Source organism: Vicia villosa, unplaced genomic scaffold (genome assembly GCF_029867415.1).
Source record: "Vicia villosa cultivar HV-30 ecotype Madison, WI unplaced genomic scaffold, Vvil1.0 ctg.000525F_1_1, whole genome shotgun sequence".
Classification (NCBI taxonomy): Eukaryota; Viridiplantae; Streptophyta; class Magnoliopsida; order Fabales; family Fabaceae; genus Vicia; species Vicia villosa.
Window position 1 is genome coordinate 54,977 of NW_026705243.1, and position 20,508 is coordinate 75,484.

At 38.5% G+C, this 20,508-nt stretch overlaps 1 protein-coding gene and 1 non-coding gene across 3 annotated transcripts in view; one reads left to right on the plus strand and one right to left on the minus strand.

Annotated features, from left to right (window-relative positions):
• The window catches only part of LOC131629145 (uncharacterized), a 44,318-nt gene extending 25,763 nt beyond the window's left edge, over nucleotides 1-18,555 (minus strand). For both annotated transcript variants that reach the window (XM_058899948.1, XM_058899947.1), the window contains exon 1: nucleotides 1-18,555. This exon is cut by the window's left edge and continues 14,987 nt beyond it. The gene's annotated coding sequence lies outside the window, so the exon portion shown is untranslated.
• LOC131629151 (small nucleolar RNA R71) lies at nucleotides 13,925-14,031 on the plus strand. Its single transcript, XR_009291979.1, has one exon. It is a non-coding gene; the product is annotated as a small nucleolar RNA R71 (small nucleolar RNA).
• Nucleotides 18,556-20,508: the final 1,953 nt, after the last annotated feature.

The following is a 20,508-nucleotide window of genomic DNA, read 5'->3' on the forward strand; positions in this document are numbered from 1 at the left end:
AACGTATAAGGACTGGCATGAAATGTTACCGTTTGCTTTGCATGGCTATAGAACTTCGGTTCGTACTTCAACTGGGGCAACTCCCTTCTCTCTTGTTTACGGTATGGAGGCCGTACTACCTGTCGAAGTGGAAATTCCTTCGTTGAGAGTCTTGATGGACGCCAAACTCGATGAAACAGAATGGGTTCAAACGAGGCTTGATCATCTCAATCTAATTGAGGAGAAACGCTTATCTGCTATCTGCCATGGCCAGTTGTACCAAAAGAGGATCAAGAAAGCGTATGACAAGAAGATTCGGCCTCGAGAATTCCACACAGGTGACCTAGTCGTAAGGAAGATCTTGCCAATTCATACCGATCCAAGGGGCAAATGGACTCCCAACTATGAGGGACCATACATTGTGAAGAAAGCATTTTCAGGTGGTGCTTTAATCTTGACAAAGATGGATGGGGAAGACGTTCCACTCCCAGTCAATTCAGACTCAGTCAAAAAATACTACGCATAAAAGACCCGCTAGGTCGACGTACCTAGGCAAAAATAAGGGCATCCCGGCAAACCAAAAGGGTTTGGGCAAAAATTAGGGATAAAACAAAAAAAAAGAGAAGAATAACCCGCTAAGTTGAAAACCCGAAAGGGCGACTTAGGCAAAAAGGGGCATCCCGCTGGATTGAAAACCCGAAAGGGCGATCCAGGCAAAAGTTAGGGATCAAAAGCGAGAGGCTGCAGTCTGAATATCTTTCACAAAGACCCCTATACGCCCTTGGCAGAACGAACAGATCAATCCAACCATTACCCTTCTGAAGCAAAGCATTGAGAGGATCGAGGATATGGGAATTGTAGCAATGTCAGTTTTAATGGAAATTCGAGCATTTCTCTTTGCCATTTGGCTTTTTGCATTTTATTTTCCTTTCGCAACTACCTCATTTAGGAGTTGCTTCCTTGTACAGAAGCCCATTCATAGGCATTCCATCAATAAAATGATCTTTTGATAAGAAGTGTTCTTTCCTGCTTTTCATTTTTTCCGCATGCGAGGTGTGATTTAATTCGTTATTAAACATTGCATTGAAAACATGGGGAATAATAATCACGAAATCAAAACGAAACATGATGTTACATAAACATAAAAGTGCTCTAAGGGGCACCATTTGCATCCAAACGTTGTTTTTCTGTGCAGGTTGCAGGTTCTAGTCGTCATCTTGGCTTACGACATGCCACAAAGGTCGTCATCATCCCGCGTGAAAGTTCAGACGTATAATTCATCAGTACTGGTAAGCACAAGACACCGGAAGAAATCCATGTCTCTCCCCTATACGGCAGACAAGGAAGTGTCCATCAGAACTCACGTTTCCCCAAGCAGTATAGGATGTAAGGAAAGTCGAGCAATGTCACTTCCTCCCCAACAGAGTTATGTTCTAATCCTCCACACAGTTGCCAATAATCTTTGGCACTACGAGGTTTTCAACGCCCACCCACAATGGCGTCTCAAGATCACAAGCAACGGACCCCAATGATCCTACTCTTCTGTCCCACCAAGGGCCTTTATTTGGCACTCTCTGCATATAGAATCCATTGCATATAGCATTGCATCCTCGAAAGCGTAGCATATCCATTACAGTGGATCATTACGCCATAAAAACTCAAACATGCATACGGAACATAAGCCAGATAATAGGAGCCAATGTTGAATCAGAACAATGACCCATCCTCTCAAAGTTGTTACCTGTACAAACTTTGCCTGATATCTGCTATCATACTACAAACACTCTTAAGCTGTGGTGCCGATACGAGGTGTCCTCAATTCCTGACAAATCTCTGACACGAAGTCTTTCTGTTTTCCTCCTTCTGATGTTGAGGCGATGTTGAGTCGTAGGTCGCACGAGATCTATCCCCTTTTCGTCCTGGAGGTCGTACGAGATCTTCTCTTGATGTTGAGTCGTAGGTCGCACGAGATCTATCCCCTTTTCGTCCTGAAGGTCGTACGAGATCTTCTCTTGATGTTGAGTCGTAGGTCGCACGAGATCTATCCCCTTTTCGTTCTGAAGGTCGTACGAGATCTCCTCTTGATGTTGAGTCGTAGGTCGCACGAGATCTGTCTCCTTTGGTCCTGTAGGTCGCACGAGATCTACTCTTCCCCCTGTTTTGAAGGTCGCACGAGGTCTTCTCCCGATGTCGAGTCGTAGATCGTACGAGATCTATATCTTCCTGTTTTCGAAGGTCGCACGAGGTCTTCTCCCAATGATAGGTCATAAGGTCGCACGAGATCTTTTCCCTACCTCTCCTGTTGTCGAGTCGATGTTGAGTCATAGATCGCACGAGATCTTCTCCCTTCTGTCCTGAAGATCGTACGAGATCCTCTCGTCGAGTCGATGTTGAGTCATAGATCGCACGAGATCTATTTTTTTTTCCAGTCGTTATTTCATATAACATTCCTTTTGAGAACCTTGTATTGGCACCTCAGGCTACGTTACAAGCTATCACCCTTCTTCCAATTACTCACTGTAAATATGTCCATCAGAAAAACCAATTCCTCTCTTTCCCTAGCAGATATCAAAACAAAAACAAAGAATAGACATCACTCCATCTTTTCAGGACAAATTTCAGGTCTTTGATATTTAATCTTCTTCTACCTCGAATGTTCGAAAGGCTAACGCCAATCTCACCTTCAGGTTTAAGATGATTAAATAGGGGCAGCTGTCATACCCCAAATTTGTCCTACCCCCTTTACTTCTAACTGGCTTAGGCTTTGCATTCATGTACATGCATCACTTAGGTCATAATCCATACCCATGCATGCATACCATGGGTACTATTCAAAGGCTAGCAAGAGAAAACTCCATTGTAAAGAAGTTTGATCAGAGAATAAGAAAACAGAGGTAGAATCATGTGGCTCTATGTTCATTAAAGTCCTCCTGGATTGGGGTGTCTCTCTGCTTCAAATCAGGGCATTGATTGAAGAGTGCAAGCTTGCAAACCGTCTGGTTCTTTAAATCAAGGTTTCTTTGACCAAAGTCAACCAGTTGACTTTCTGGTCAACATTTAATCAGGAATGGCTTTTATGTGTGGAAAACTTCTCATGCTGACCTTGTGGAGGTGTTTGTGTGACTGGAATTAATTGGAGGAGATTTAATCAGGAATTTCATCAATAGTCGGAAAAATCATAACAGTTGACTTTTGGGTCAAAATCGGGTCTATCACTCAAATATTGACTTTCGGTGGAAAATCGATCGAGAAAAGTCAAAGAACGGATAAAATCGGGAGTTTGACAAAAGTTGCCAAAAATAGAAAAAAATTAAAAGTGGAAAGTTTCATACTTAGAAAATTTTTTGGCTCTTAAAAGTTTGATGAGCAGTCCACTTCACCACCAGTTTACATGTGGCAAATGACATTATTTGGAGAAATTTCCCACATCAAAGTTGTTCCTCTCATGGAAGAGAACAACTTTGTAGTTGGACACTTTTTCATTTGAAGCTTGATTTAAGAGATACAATCCTTGGAAGTTTGGAAATCATCATGGGTTACAAGTCATAATTCAGGTCAAGGATCAAGTCATGCGTAGGCCTTTTGTCAAACACTTGGCGTGCCAAATGTCAAGCTGGTCCTTGAACTTTACGAAAACGCTATGAGTGCAACCAAGATATCATTCCACTCTGCTCCATGTGCTCTTTCAAACAAGACAAGATTTGGATCAATTGGACATGTATTGAATTAAGTGTAAGCCTCCAAAGTCGCGTCCTCATAATGCCAAGATCATGCTTCTGGCCAGGCAGAAAACCAAGTCACGCGTGTGCATTTTGTCAAACATCTAGCGTGCCAATTTCAAGGTCAGTTTTAGGGCGCTATAAACTTCTATTGGGATCAAGTTTGGTGCCAAAACATTCCTTGCCATGTGCTCCATTCAAGGGACCAAACGTAACTGATTTTGGTCATGTAATTAGTAAGATGCAAAGTCTCAAAGTCATGGCGTTGAAAACGGTGCGTGGGCAAGGCATCCGGCCAAAGGCTGAGTCTACACGCACGCGCAAGACCAGTTGCATGTCACCATGATTCCAAGCAGTTTTATGATCCCTCCAAGTGTTATTTCAATAACCTCCAAACACCAAAATCCTTTTATCCCATCTCCTCTTTGCAGTGATACTTAATTTGGAATAAATGGTGTCCTATAGAGAGAGATATGAGCACCCAAAGTGAGACCTGGACATGATCTTGTGGTTGCAACATAGAGGTCATTCACCAACATCTCCATGCAAATACTACACTGCAACAGCACCACACCATAACACATGCACCCCATGCTTACTATATAAAACGAAATCTTCACAAATCAAGGGAGGCTCTCATTTTTTCTCACTTGCAAAAACTCTCTTTTTCTTCCTCCCTCGGTTCTCTCTCTCTCTTCACTTCTAACAGAAAGTTTGTTACACCCATAACAAACTTGTAACCACCACCTTCAACCACCACTCTCCACCACCATAGCTTCCAACCTTCACCGATCTTCACCACCACTGCAACCACGCTTCCATAACCAAACTTTCAGTCGCCTCCATTAACCTTCATCTTCCTCAATCAACCTCCCCCTCCATTCAACAACTTCACTCTCCATAACAACCACACGCAGAAAAGAAACTCTATCCCGTCCAAAGTTCAAGCATCATCATCACTTCATTCTTGTACCATCATCAACGATCGAAGCTGCACCACACCATTTTCATCTTCATCGAGCAAGGAAGATAATTTTTGAGCTTATTTCTCAAAGATTCGTGCAACCAGCAGTGTTCGTCATCATCATCAAAGGATTACGGATTGGAAAGCAGCAGCTGCAGAGTTCTTTACTGTTGGTTCGAGAGCTTACTTCAGGTACGTAATTCCGATCCGTCTCGGCATGATAGTAGCATAATGTGGTTCTGCTTTTCTTTGTGTTTTGATGCCTTGTTCATGTTCTGCGTGTACAAGTGAACCGAATGACGTGCATATGTGAAACTTTTGATGAATTCACTAGTTAAGATTTGGTTATACGCGTTCAGCTAGGACGTTAGTTAGTTTTAACGAGAACGAAGCCCGGATTCGAGTTCACCATGGGAAATTGAGTAGGACAGTGGTGTTACTTCTAATTTCTAGAAGAGGATTGATGCGCCTCCGTCGTGAGGCTCGCCGGGGAAGACGATCGGAGTTCGTCTCCGGCGTCTGCTTTGTTTTCATTTCCGTTTCTGGCTGGCATACGTGGCAGAACACCATTAGCTTCTATTCCATGCATTATTCGTTTTTGTATTTTTGTAAATCATTTGCTCATGAGTTGTAGCGCTCTGATTGGTTGAATTATTTTTTTTGTCTTGTAGTCACTTGAATTCACTATGCCCAGTTGATATCTGTTACGTTACATTTTAGTGCAAGACTATAATAATGCACATGCTGACATATTGAAAGTTAAATAATGCAAATAAAATAAATATGGATCAAATAGAAGTGAGAGCGTTGGGCCTCACGCGCTCTGGGCCTAGAACCTTTCTGGATCACACCCCTTCATTGCTGGTGTACACGTTTGTAATGTGGATCTGGGCCTGAACGCTAATGCTCCCCCCACCCCCTGAGTCAGGCCCGTGTTTTTGCCTATAACTAGTTTTGGTTCACATTGAAATTACTGACGCACCCCCTGCTGCTTAGATTTTAGATTTTAATTTTGTTTTCTTTTTTACTTTTACCTCACAATTCCAATTTTAACTCAAATAAAAATGTATAAAAAATGACTTTAGGTATTTTAGAGTTTGTGAATAATTTTTATGGTTTTTGTTAATTTTCCTTAATTGTTTTAATCCTTTTAATAAATTTTTTCTTACAATATGTTTGAATTGTTTTGTTTAATACTTCTTTTGTAAATAAATCTCTAATAGACTTAGGAATTATCTTTTCTAGTCTCGATTTTTTTGTATAGAATTATGTGTGCTTGTGAGTTCTCAATTTTATTCGTCGCATATCGATTTTCCTTTGCTTATTCCATGTATGGTTTTTTCCTATTAATAAATTGTATAGTTTTTTCATTTTAAATCCCTTGTATAGACAACTTAGACTAGAATTTAGATATAGTTCCCTATTGCATTCTTTTTCTTTTCAACTTTTAAAATACTTAATAAATATCGATGAAGATCATACCGTTACTATATTTCATAGTAGGAAGGAAATGATTGGGGTGTAGGCCCCGATGTACGTTCTTTCCTACTTAGCGGAGAAGAAATGATTGAGGTGTGAAGCCTCGATGTATTTCTTAACCATTGCTTAGAGAAACGATTGTGGTGTAGGCCTCGATGTGCATTCTCTAAGTACTCACAAAATAACTCCTTTTTGTATTTCCTTTACTTAGCGGAGAAGAAATGATTGAGGTGTGAAGCCTCGATGTATTTCTTAACCGCTATTTAGAGAAACGATTGTGGCGTAGGCCTCGATGTGCGTTCTCTAAATATGCAAAACAAAACTCTTTTTGGTATGATCTAAGTCACAAAGTTAAAATCCCCATAAAAAACACCAATCAAAAACACTTAAAACACTAATAAATGGTCAGATTTAAAGCAAAAGTAAGGAAGTGATGCGAGACCTTGTAGTGGGTTTTGTCATCATGGAATTACCCTTAAAAGATACAAACCAATTCTCTCTCTCTTCTCTCCTTTCTTAAGGGCATTGTTATCTCCGCTCCATTGCATCCTAGGCTGTCCCCTTATGCAAGAGCGCGAGCGTTAACTCCGCCCAATTAAAAAACACAAAAAACAAACAGAAAAACGTGAGCCGAGCTACGGTTTCTCTGATTCCTGAAAAGGATACGTAGGCAGCGGGGTAGGGCCCGTGCGAGTACAATTCTTTATTTTCCCTACATTTTGCATTCATTCGCATATATAGACATAGACATAGTACACACCCTTTAGATAGAAACAAACATAGGTGGATACCATCGAGTACGATGGGCGCGAGGGGTGCTAGCACCTTCCCCTCGCGTAACCGACTCCCGTACCTAGATTCTCTGGTCGCAAGACCCTGTTCCTTTCTTTGTTAGGTTTCCTGGTATTCCTTTCCCTTATGGGATAAATATATTAGTGGCGACTCTGTTCATTTTTCGCGAGCGTGCGACAGTTGGAACATGCACTAAGTCAAAGCAAGTGATACACAGCATCACTACATGTTTTAAGATGATAATACAAAGAATGATCCTTGCTGGTTTCCAAGGATAAAACATGTCTTGAGTTATGTTCTGACATCTTGTATGACATTGTTCTTCTGGCTTAAAGATTAGTCTTTGAGAGACTTTCCATTTGATTAGAAGCAGAATAACATTCTCCTTGCTGATCTTCATGCTCTCTTATTCCCCATGAGATGTACAAATTTAGGACACCTTTGATGTTCGTCCTTGAAGCATCCTCTATTTGGAAGTTGTCACAATTTCCAAATTTAGAATCTTCAGTTTGCTTGCTACACAAGATTCAGATTGCCACAATGTGCAACTTGAAGTAGAAGAAACTACAATTGTATAACCATAAATCAATCTTCAGCAGATAAGTCAGAACCTTATCTTTATGGTGTCTTCAACAGTAGTGATGATGTATTTTCATGTAGATCTTTTTCCTTCATTACATACTTCTTCTCTTCATACAGATATTGCAAATATCCAGCTCCCATCAAGATATTTAACAGAGTCAGTATGCTTCACCAGATACCATTGCCAAACTTCCTGAACTTATGAGGATATCAGTGAACAATAGCATTTAGTTCACACAAGTCCTTGAATACACAACTGGAAGGGCTTCTCATCTAATAAGTACTAAGTCCCCTGTCAAAGTACTCATTAGTTACTCAGTAAGATTTACTACTCACACTAGAATATTATGACTGATCACCTCCTTGGTTTTACTCTTGGCAATAAACAAAAAAACTGAAGACCTTGAGATGATGTTGTAACATTTGATATAACATCATCCTTCATGGTTCTTAGTTAACATCTCTAACATCTAATTTATAGCACTTGGGGTGGAAACAAAAGAGTGTAAATATCAGCAACATCCAGACATATCAAGGAATAGAATAGCCAACACCTCAATACGCTTTTCTTCAAACTTTCATTCTGATTTTGAGATGATGGATGCCATAGTCTGTACCTATAGAGGAGATTCCCTCATTTAGGTTTCTGGAACAGACTCAGTTATGGCATAACACTGAATTAGTCAAATTCTTCTGAGCCATCTGATTTCCTTGAATCTAAATAACACTACCCTTTATGGATAACAACTAGGGCAGTCAGCATTCGTGACCATATTTCACTGTGGTTGAGACACACTATTCAACTCCAACAACTGCTCTATGGTTATGAATGAAAATCCACATTTCTGGTTCCTTTGATCAGAAGAAGATACCAGATATAAGCTCATCTTGATTTAAACAAAGAAGGATCAGAAAAGAATACCTTCATGAGTTTTCTTTGACACTGAGCTTTTACTTCTAAACTCCCATAAATTAAGATTTGGAGTAGAAGTACATGTTGATCGTGTCCTGATCAACTTATAATCAGATGTCTCCTCTTCCAGACCAAGAGTAGGTTCCAAACCAATGTTCTCACACTATATTGGTTTAGCACCAGAACATCTATTCTTCAGCTGGTAGCTGCATACCAGAACTAATGTCCCAACATCCGGTAGGACATCTGTTCCTCCTTCTAGGAACACTCCAGCCTTGAAACTCTTCAAGGTTCACACTTGCAGATGATTATGAATATCATTGATCAGTTGACATTCATCAGCTCTAATAAACCACGCCATTATGAGTGGACTTGAGAGATTACTCAAGTATCTTTGACACTTTAATTATAGTTGTAAGGTTCTGCCATACATTATGTTGAATATAAATAAACCTAAAATCTTTCTTTTACAATAGGGGTTGCACCAGAGGCTATGCAGCGGAAAATAGCCATATATCAACAGAACTTACACAATGCTTACTCCATCAACCAATTGTAAGCATGACATCCAAGGATTGAATGTAACTCAACCCTGCAAAATGCTTGCTTCTACACCACACAACAGACTAGACCTAACCAAATTCCTGACCTGATAAAACCACATGGGCACAGAGGACACCTTATTAACATCTTCACTCCCGCATGAAGGTTTTGATACATTTCTTCTCTGTACATAGATGCAGGCTAATTAGTTCAATTCAAATTCTTCACTCCCTCATGAAGCCTTTAGATTTAGCTCTCTTTGTTCCAGCATCAACAGCTCTGGTCAGGTTGGTCAAATCCTCCACATATAGGTCCATCCTCCAATTCAAGGGACCATACAATATGAACACTCCTTGTTCAAAAAATCGTCTACCTTCAGCACAACCAGAAAGTATCCCCCATGGATCTCATCCAGAAACAGACAGGATGCCTGCTCTGATACCAACTGAAATTCTGGTATGACAGACTCAGGATGTCACTCACGATGTCAAGACATTTGATTTGTTATTATCTTAGCAAAGGCAGGACAGAATGATCCCCAATTTTTGAATTACCCCTAAGAAGAAGGAGTCCATAAGTACTGGGATCATGTTAGTTCAGTCAACATAACCAGATTGTAAACTTCATTGGTTCTGAATAGGACAAGCTATCAAACCTGAACCTGATGTTATACACGATGTTACAACATCCAAGACTGAACAGACAATACAATGCAGAAGATAAATAACATAGTGAATTGTTAACCCAGTTTGTTTTAACTACCTACTCTGGGGTCTACCAAGCCAGGAAGAAGATTTCACTATCATTAGTACTATTTTATGTAAACAATCTCTGGTTTACAGATAAACAACCTCTGGTTTACCTAGTCATTACCCAATGCAACCTTTATCTTAGAACTCCATCTAAGACAAGAGAACCTCCGCTCACTCCCTAGTGATACCTAACTGTTACAACCCTGTAATAGCTATTTAAACAATTAACAAGAAAAACTAACTTGATCTTGCTTCACAGCTTCAATCAAGAACATAATACTTAACTTTTACCTATAGGTTTCGAGTGAGATAAGTAACTTCTCTTACCTACAGGTTTCGAGAAGGACATGGCAGCCATCCCACCGCCTAGGTGGTCTACCTATACAAACCCTAATGACTACATCTTTTCTATACACGGTTTTCACTTTTAAACTAGGTTACAAAGGTTTTTTTTATAACCTATTCCCAATTGGACTTGGGCTTACAAATCGCAGCACTACTAGCTGTTACAAATCAGTAGATATCTTCTGCTAAAAGAAAGGTCTTCAATCACAAGTTTCCTAATTTATCTCCTAAATTAGAAACTGTTGAATCTTCAATATTCTGACTTGATTCTCCAATATTCTGACTTGATTCTTTTGACCTTTAAATCTGCGCCACATAAGAATACATAATATTCAATAGAATATTCTGTATCTATTGAGTATCAGACTGAATCTTCATGTTCCAGTTCTGTAGGCGCGATGTCATGAGTTGATGTTATGACATTCCATATAATATCTTGCTTGTACCTGTTTTATTCTTTTATATTTGCAAGATTCATACATTCTATTACATTTTGCTGCTATTATATTTTAGCCAAACATAAATGCCAATCAGCCAATAAAAACAACAACACTTACCTTTGATGTCTAAGTCGAATTCTTGGAGCAAGAGAATCCTCCCGAGCAATCTTGGCTTAGCATCCTTTTTGTTTAATAAATATCGGATTGTTGCGTGATCAATGTAAACTACAATCTTAGCTCTTACTAAATAGGATCGAAACTTATCGATAGCGAACACTACGGATAGCAATTCCTTCTCAATGGTTGTGTAGTTAAGTTAGGAGGCATCTAGGATTCTACTTGCATAGTAAATTACATGTAATTTCTTGTCTTTTCTTTGCCCTAGAACAGCTCCAACAACATAGTCACTAGCATCGGACATGATCTCAAAAGGTTGCATCCAATCAGGGGGTTGTATGATAGGAGCTGAAATCAGTGCTTGTTTTAAAATGTCAAAAGCTTCAATGCATTTTTCATTAAAATCGAACTCAACATCTTTCATTAAAAGGTTAGTTAAGGGTTTTGTTATTTTGGAGAAGTCTTTGATAAAGCGTCGGTAGAATCCAGCATGTCCTAGAAAAATTCTAATGGTTTTAGGTGGGCTGAGGTTCTCTATAACTTCTATCTTGGCTATGTCAACTTCTATGCCTCTCTCGGAGACAATGTGTCTTAAACTATTCCTTCATTGACCATAAAATGACATTTCTCCCAGTTCAGCACAAGGTTTACTTCCACACACCTTTCTAAGATTTTCTCAAGGTTTGAGAGACAATTTTTAAAATCGAATCTGCATACCGAGAAATCGTCCATAAATACTTCCATAATAACGTCGAGATAATCTGCGAAAATTGACATCATACAACGCTGAAAAGTGGCAGGTGCATTATAGAGTCCAAAGGGCATTCGCCTATAGGAAAATGTTCCATAAGGACAGGTAAATGTTGTCTTTTCTTGGTCTTCTGGGTGAATGGGGATTTGGAAGAATCCCGAATATCTGTCTAGATAACAGAAGTGCGAATGCCTGGCTAGAAGTTCGAGCATCTGATCTATGAATGGAAGAGGGAAATGATCTTTCCTAGTCGCCTTATTCAACTTCCTGTAATCGATACACATACGCCATTCTCCTTCTGTTCATTTTGCTACTCGCTCACCCTTCTCATTTTCTACAACTGTGATGCCTCCTTTCTTAGGCACCACATGTACAGGGCTTATCCACTCACTATCCGAGATCTGATATATTATACCAGCTTCAAGTAACTTAAGAACTTCCTTTTTAACTACAACACTCATTATAGGGTTTATTCTTCTCTGAGTTCTATCGAGGGTTTCAAATTTTCTTCTAGCATAATCCGATGCATGCATATCGATGGGCTTATTCCTTTCAAGTCGGAGATTTTATAGCCTAATACTAAGGGATATTTTTGCAAGATATCTAAGACCTGACTTGTTTCTTTTTGGTTCAGAGTGGCATTAATTATAACAGGGTGATTCATCTCTTTATCCAAGAACTCATCTCTTAGATTCTTGGGTAGTTCTTTAAGTTCTAAAGTTGGCTTTTTAAGACACAACATAAGGTCTGGTGTAAGAGCTAAACATTCAAAGATGTTGTCATCAATGTAGGGTTTCATTCTCTCAAATCCATCATCCTCTAAAATGGGGGTTGAAGGTAGTTTAATTAAAGATTCATCTCGCTCAAGTTCATTTATGCATTCATCAATGATGTCGATTGCATAGCATGCATCTCCTATCACTGGTGCCGTGAGGAACTTTGAGAGGATGAATTCTATCTTCTCATCTCCTACTTTAAAGGTTAGTTTTCCTTTCTTAATGTCTATTATGGCTCCGGTGGTTGACAAGAATGGTCTTCCTAAGAGAATCGGAATTTCTTCATCCTCCTTAATATCCATTACTACGAAATCGGTCAGAATATATAACTGATCTATCTTAAATGGTATATCTTCTAAAATGCCCATAGGGTATTTGATAGATCTATCAACTAATTGTAAAGACATTTTGGTTGGCTGAAGTTCGCCTAAGTTTAACCTCTTACGAACTGCCAAAGGCATTAAGCTCACGCTTTCCCCTAGGTCTAAGAAAGATTTGTCGATCATATGATTTCCTAGGATGCAGGGAATGGAAAAACTTCCGAGGTCTTTGTCTTTCTTGGCTAGTTTATTTTCGGAGATGGAATGGCATTCGAACGGTTTAGGATCGTCGAGTCTGCGTTTGTTAGACAAGATGTCTTTTAGGAATTTAGCTTATGATGGTATTTGGGTGATTGCTTCTGTAAAGGGGATTTCTACGTGAAGTTTTTCTATCACTTTGATGAATTTTTGGTATTGACTTTCCATCTTGGTTTTCTTAAGTCTCTGCAGATATGGAATTGGTGGCTTATACAGTGGTGGTGGTGTGTAACATTTTTCTTTTGTTTCTATCCCTTGGTTTGGTTGTTTCATAGATTCCTCTGGTTTCTCCACTTGGTCCGGGAGCACGACATTTTCCTCAGGTCTTTCGGATACGCTCAACGTTGGGTTTCTAGGTCCATCATAAATGGTTCCGCTTCTTAAGGTAATGGCGTTTGCTTGCCCTTTTGGATTAGGTTGAGTTTGACTAGGGAATTGTCCTCCAGGTGTAGTTTGTGCGGCTGGTGTCTGAGCGATTTGCGAGATCAGAGTCTCAAGCATCTTATTATGGGTTATTGCTTGGTCAAACTTAGTTCCTAGTTTTTTATTAGGTCATTCACATGAATGTTTTAGTTGTGGAACTCTTCATTTTATTGAGTTTGGGCTAGAATGAAGTTTTCTACCGTCTCCCTAAAACTGGGTTTTGGTGGTATACCTTGCATAGGTTGGTTTTGTCTTTGAGTCGGGAAACCTTGCGGTCTAGAGGGTCTAGGATTTTGGATTGGGTTGTTATTTTTATAGGAAAAATTACGGCGGTTCCTCCATCCAGGATTGTATGTGTTTGAAAATGGGTTTCCTTGGATATAATTTACTTGTTCTGAGCTAGACTCATTCAACAGGTTACAATAAGAGGTTTGATGTCCTTGGATTCCACAGAGTTCGCATTCCGATTGGACTGCAGCTACTATGGCAGGATTTTGAGACATATTTTCTACTTTTAGGGTTAGAGCATCCAATTTGGCATTCATCATGTCCATGCAACTTATCTCATGTACTCCTCCTTGGGCCTCCTTCTTCTCCACTTTTGCTCGTTCTGCTCCTCATTGATAATGGTTTTGGGCCATGTCTTCAATTAAGGCGCAAGCTTCAGGGTAAGGTTTGTTCATCAGCGCGCCATCAGCCGCGGCGTCGATAGACATTTTGGTGTTATAATGGAGTCCATTATAGAAGGTGTGTATGATTAACCATTGATCTAGGCCATGGTGTGGACAAGTTCTTAAAAGGTCTTTATATCTCTCCCAGGCTTCAAAAAGTGATTCACCTTGGTTTTGAGTAAATATAGTAATCAGGTTCCTAAGGATAGCGGTCTTGCTAGGGGGAAATATCTAGCAAGGAAAACTCTCTTAAGGTATTCCCAAGTTGTTATTGAGTTGGCGGGAAGGGAATTTAACCAGTCGTGTGCCTTACCTCTAAGGGAGAATGGGAATAGTCTAAGACGAAATGCCTCAGACGTAGCACCATTTTCTTTAAGGGTGTCAGCTAACTGGATGAAAACCTTTAAATGTTAATTTGGGTTCTTAGTAGCGAGACCAGCGAATTGGTTTTGTTGTACTAATTCTAATAGTGCGGGCTTTAGTTCGAAATTGTTAGTTATTATAGTTGGGTTTACTATACTAGAACTAGGCTCCTCGTCAGATGGTTGGGAAAATTCCTTAAGCGGTCTTCGGTTACGGTCTTCGGCCATAGCTCTTCCTAACTTGCGTATAAAGAGACGTGCTCGAGCGTAACATTCAGGTTCTACTAAAGGATCTATTAGGTTACCGGTGCTACGATTTCTACGTATCTACCGGCTAAATATAGCCTTAGTCTAAACGGGATAACAATAGGGTACGAAATTTGACAAAGTTTGGTCCCCAGCAACGGCGCCAAAAACTTGATGGGTTACTAAACAGAGTCTAAAATTAAACTGCAAGTGCACAGCCTATCGAAGTAATATAAAAGATTATCGAACCACAGAGACCAATCGTCAATCTATCAACTCTATTGCTAAGGGGCTTATCTAAGGTAAATTAATATAGTTTAATGGGTGCAGTGCAAGGAAAAATAAAGATATAAGGTAAATAACAGATAAAAGAAACGAGATCGAATGTAAATCACGTTAATCCGACAATGTTCCAGTTATATATGTATAGAACTACTTCTAAGGCAATATTTCCTACTTATAGAAAGGAATGATTTAACGGGAACTTGTCGCTTTCGCGTACAAAGAACTGAGTTTACTCTTTAAGTTTACTCCTTCATTTGTCACATAATGAAAAGTGCGCATTGCGTTGAAGTAGTGAACCTATTTTGAAGAAATCAATTACTTGTCTTAGTAAAAAAGTGATTTTAACTTGAGAATTTTAACTTAAAGAGATTTTGGCTTTTGGCCAAGAATCAGATTTCAAACCCACAAACACGTCCGAAAATAGTTTCAAAATCATTTTCTAAAAATATGTTAAAAATCTCTTGTTAACCAAACGATTGGCTTTCGCTCTTTCTGTTTGGTTAAGAACTAATCTAGTTTGATCATAAGTATGGACGGCTTTCGATCTTACCCATAAACATTAAACACAGTAAACTAGTATTAAAAGTTAAAACATTCCCAATAGTTTTTCTATTAATAAAACATTGGAACACGATAGTGATATGATTCTTACATTCTAACCCTTATAAATTTAGCCAGACATGGAATTAAATGCGAGCCTATAAAACGTGTAGGCTATGGTAAGAGCAAGGTAAGTAAATTGTGCGAGCCTATAAAACGTGTAGGCTATGGTAAGAGCAAGGTAATGTAAATAAAGGCAGTAAATTAAAACCTGCTCCAATGGGAGTTTTGGTTCTGGTACAAGGAAATAAAATGCATGAATGTAAAAGGCTGTTTGATGAACTTTAACCAAAGTGCTCCAAACTTCGACTACTAATTTAATCTACACCGCAACAGCTCTTCGATGTGAAGAGACTGTCACTTTACAGATACTGATGGTATATGGCTTAAGAAGTGACTAAGCTTGGATGAAGAGGAAAATGAAAATCGCAAACTGTATATAGAGGTTTTTGAAAGTGCGTAAAGACCAGCATACCCTTCAACTCCTTCTAAGCGGGAAGCAATTTCTGAAGGCCGCGGGCGCGGGCCTCCCTATGCCAGCACGGAGTGTGAAAATTAGGAAGATCATGGGGAACGTGGCAGTTGCCACTCGATGAAGTGGGCTACGTCACCGCGTCCCCTGTAGCTGGCGCGGAGCTGGACGCCATGTGTGCATTTTTATGGAAAAACCCTATTTTTCTGGCGTTTTTGCTTGTTTCTTCACGGAAGGCTCTGAAAGGACATGTGATCTGAAAACAAAGAAAAAAAGGGGCATAATACGGGAAAAAATAATAAAAACTAAGGAAAACATGTGATATTCGAGTCAAAAACACAGTGCGATTCAGTGTCATCTCTTCCCCTTCTCATTAGTAACCACATCTGTAAAGCTCCGGTAATCCCTCCTAGCTTCTACCCATTCTCTGTTACGATTACAAACCGCTCCACCATTTGAATAAAAATCTAAGTTTCTTTTATTTCCTCCATCGCGCCTCGCCTCCTTCGTAACCTTACCCCTTTGAAACCACGACAGATTCGCGTGAATCTTCTTGCCTGTTATCATTATGTTGTCCAGACGGACCACCAACTTCCTTTCGTCATCAGCTTCTATAAATCTTGCAAAACCAAATCTCCTTCCAATATTTTTCCTTCTCGCTGAAATTGAAACTTCGACGACCCTTCCAACACATCTAAACAAATCGAATAGCTCCTCCGCCTTTGTGAACTCTAGGAATTCGGAGATGTATATTGAAGTCATCGGTAGATCCTTATGCTTGTGATTGAGGTTCTGCTCCCTTCTGTAGCAACCTGCCCTAAAAATTAATGATTTAGAGTCGCCACCTATTCTGCCAGGGCGAATAGGAAACCCTACGCAGTTAAGAGATCGGGGTAAGATTATTATAATCAGGTCGAGGGAAGGTGTTAGGCACCCTCAACCCTTTCCTATGGCTTTGAATCTAAGGTAACAGTTTTATGGCAAAATTATTAAGGATTTAATAGCTAAAGAAATGAAAAGGGCGAAAAGTGAGATTTAAGAGAATTGAGGTTTTAGGGAAGGGGACTCGCATTGGTTATCCAAGTGCTTACGTACCTCCTTATGGAGGATCAGAGTCTACGTAGTTCGGGCACAGGGTTGTACGCCTTAGAATTTGATTTGGTATGGTTTGAAGACTTTTTGAATGGTCTATCGTAGTTTCTTGAAGTGCGAAGTTCGAAGGTATTTTGAATTACCTTATCGTAGTTTTTGAAAATCGCAGAGATGGAAATCTGTAGTTACGTGGTTTAGCGTTTTAAGATTTGGGCGTACAACCCTGATTTAATATGTCACCGTTAGTTGCGATGATCAATAGGTTTGATCATTATATTTAACGGATTAAATAATGTATTGCTGGTTGCTCTGATCGATAGATTCGATCGTCACGGGCAGCAAATGAAGTGTGTTTTAAATTTTGTAATTAAATTATGGGTTTTATCATTGCCTCTCATAACCCATAGATTTGGTTATTACATGACAACGAATTCAATTATTTATGTTTTGTTATTTTATCTCTCGTCATTGCGACTAATAGATTTAGTCGGATCGAGGAGAGAATTAATGATAATGTTTTCGCCAAATGGGCAGTAGGATTGGGCAAACCCTAATGCATATGACCTTTCAAGGGTTTGTATTGTGATATTCAATGGTTAAAACCAATTAAATAAATTAATTGAAATAATCGAATAATCGGGGAAAATATCATGATCCTAAAGCTTAATCCTAATTTTATTATACTAATCTTAATTAAAATTAATTAAATTAAATTAACTATTAATCTAAACAATTAATATAATAAGATACATAATAAAAAATGATGGGGTGCCGTATAGAGGCACCGTTTTAGTTCAATTATGCACATTTTTATGTTAAAAAAAGTATTATATAATAACAATAGAAATAAGAAAATTGACTTTTCAAACCAAAAAAAAGAGAGCCACTAACCTCACAACAAGTGGCGATATTAAAATTAAAAAAAAAAAAAAAAAAGAAAGCTTAGCATTAGCATAGGATATTAAAACAAGTTAGAACACACATACCTTCATCTTCTTCGCACAGTAACCCAGTTTTGTTTTTCCATAGAACCCATAAGCCCAACCTCATCCATTCATTCCGACGCGCAATCGTGGTGCTGAAGCGTCGTGGTGCTGTGTTGTTGCAGATCGAAGCGGAACGACGTCGTGGTGTTGTTGTCGACGAGCGGTTGATGGAGGATCTTGCTGTCGGCTTTACCTTCTCACGGCGGAGTGCGGCATGGATGTTCTCCAAGGGGCTCTTCTTCTTCGTTTGTTTCCCTGCAAAATAAAATAAACACATAACAAAAACTTATACCAGTATCAGATATGATGATGCTTTCATGGGTAAAAATGGAGGAATATGTGTTGCTACACATTGACTTGGGTTTAGAATAGTTATAGCCCTTTTTTTTATCTGAGATTTCTTTATGGAGTAATGTTAGAAAGTTTAAAGTGATAATGGTTTGGAAAATTGAAGGTGAGGCTTATGTGAAAAAAAATTGAAGATTGTTTGTTGCTGTAGAAAACAGGGAAAAGAATGTGGAAGAAAAAATTAGGAGCAAAAAATTTGGTTATTGAAGAAGATCAAAGCTTTGTGAGAGTTTTTTTTTTTTTTCGAACAAACAAGGTTAGGGTTGTTAGTTGTAAAAATTGTTAATGGTGTAAAATAAGGGTTAGAGACCTCGTTACTGTACGTGCCCCCTCTAATTGTCAGAATTAGTCCTATTTATATTAGTTAAATTAGGTTTTTTCCTAATGTATCTAGTGCCCAATTAATCTAATAATCCAAAATAAGCTAAACTACAATTGATAATAATTTTATTATAATATTAAACCTGAATAAAAATAAAATACTAATTCTAATAAGACTATTATTAACCCTAATATATATTAATAGTTAGTGAGACACAATAATACTAATAATAAAATAAGATTGCAATAAAAATTCAATAAAAGTGCAAAATAAAAGAACTAAACAGGGAAACCAATTTATAGTAAAATATCCCAAAAAATGATAAAATCCGTATGATAAAATAATTTGACCAACTGTTTGGGTCCCAAAATATCCGCTGATTGCACCCCTGTTTTGACCAGTTTATTAGAGAATGAGTTTAACAATATAAACGTTAAACCCCATGGCTCCAAATTTGGTATTTCTTTAAAGAAATGATTAGGCAAATTTTGGGGTATGACACCTTCCACCAAGAGGAAATGTGTCCCACTGAGGCTTCCATCTGCTAAACGGCCTTCTGTTATGCACCTCCTTCCATTCTCCTCCCTGCACCGTGTTCCTGAAACCGCTCATATGGTGGTGTTGATCTCAACCCTAACCCCATTCTAGAGAGAGGTTAGAGGACAACCTGACTTAGAGAGAGAAAAACTTTTTGCAAGTAAACTTGTAGTTATTAAGAGGTTAATTTATATATTGATAAGTGTTCTTTTACTTATGAATTTAATTAAAATATATCATAGTGACGCTTTTAAGTAATTTCTAAAATATCTCATAGAATAAGACTAATCTTAAATAATACAGTTGATAAGAATAATCTTAAATTTTGACAGGAAAGGAGGCCTTATAAAATATTGTGATAAATTGGTATGTCACAAATTTTTCCTTGCGAGAACAATCTGCAATTGAATATCTTCCACTTCATGCACTCGCAGAGTAAGGAATTTTAGGCAGTTTGGGCAAAAATAATTAATTAGGCTGGGTCATTGACTATTCATTTGTTTTAGCTATCTCATCCTGTTTTTACTAATTTTGTCTCTAGTTTTGTCTAAAAATCGACTATTAGATTGCGGGAAACACAAAGAAAATAAAGTTGAGTCTGGGCGCGTGACCAAACTCGCTGGACTATAAAACCGCCCTTGACTTGAGGACACACCTTTGGCTCAATAGTGTTGGAATAGATAGACTATTTGTGAATTGTTCATGTTCAACTTAGTAACTAAAGGATTATTACCCCCTGTATAGACTAATTAAACAACATAATATATGCCTAAGATATAATGTACAAGTTGTGGATTCAATTATGATAGGAAGGTTCAATGCATAGTGGTGATAGGAATCATAGAAGACAATATGTCGGGTTTCTTTTGAGGAACACATCTTTATGAGAGACACACCAATTATTCATCAAGTATCTGAAAATGATAGGTGAGTGGGTTCTCCCACTTATAAATGCTCAAGTCTCCACTTTCGTATCCAATATGAGACTATTTTCCCACCCTACTCACACTTATAATTTTTTTTCAACAAAAAGAATACTTAGTCTAGGACTAAAAAATCTAATAAAGAAATCTGTTAATTCAAAATATGAAGCAATCTCGGTAACTAATTTCTAAAGTTATGGGTCATGGAGATAAATAGTTATCTCCATCTAAGGTACGCCAAGACAATGAAAATTCTCCCATTTAACAATAGTTTGAGACACAAGCCTCGTATATGCATGTGCAAAGGTTCAAGACCCCTGATGTGGAAAACAAGAATATGCAAAGATTTGTAGCATACAAATCCCCTAATGAAGACGAGTTTGAAACTTGGATCATAACCTTGAAGAGTTCGAAGCACTTAATAAAGATGACTAAAACTTGTAGAGGCTAGTAGAAACAAATTCACGTTAACATGTAAATTTGTTTGATTTCTGGCACAATGTCTCCGGTA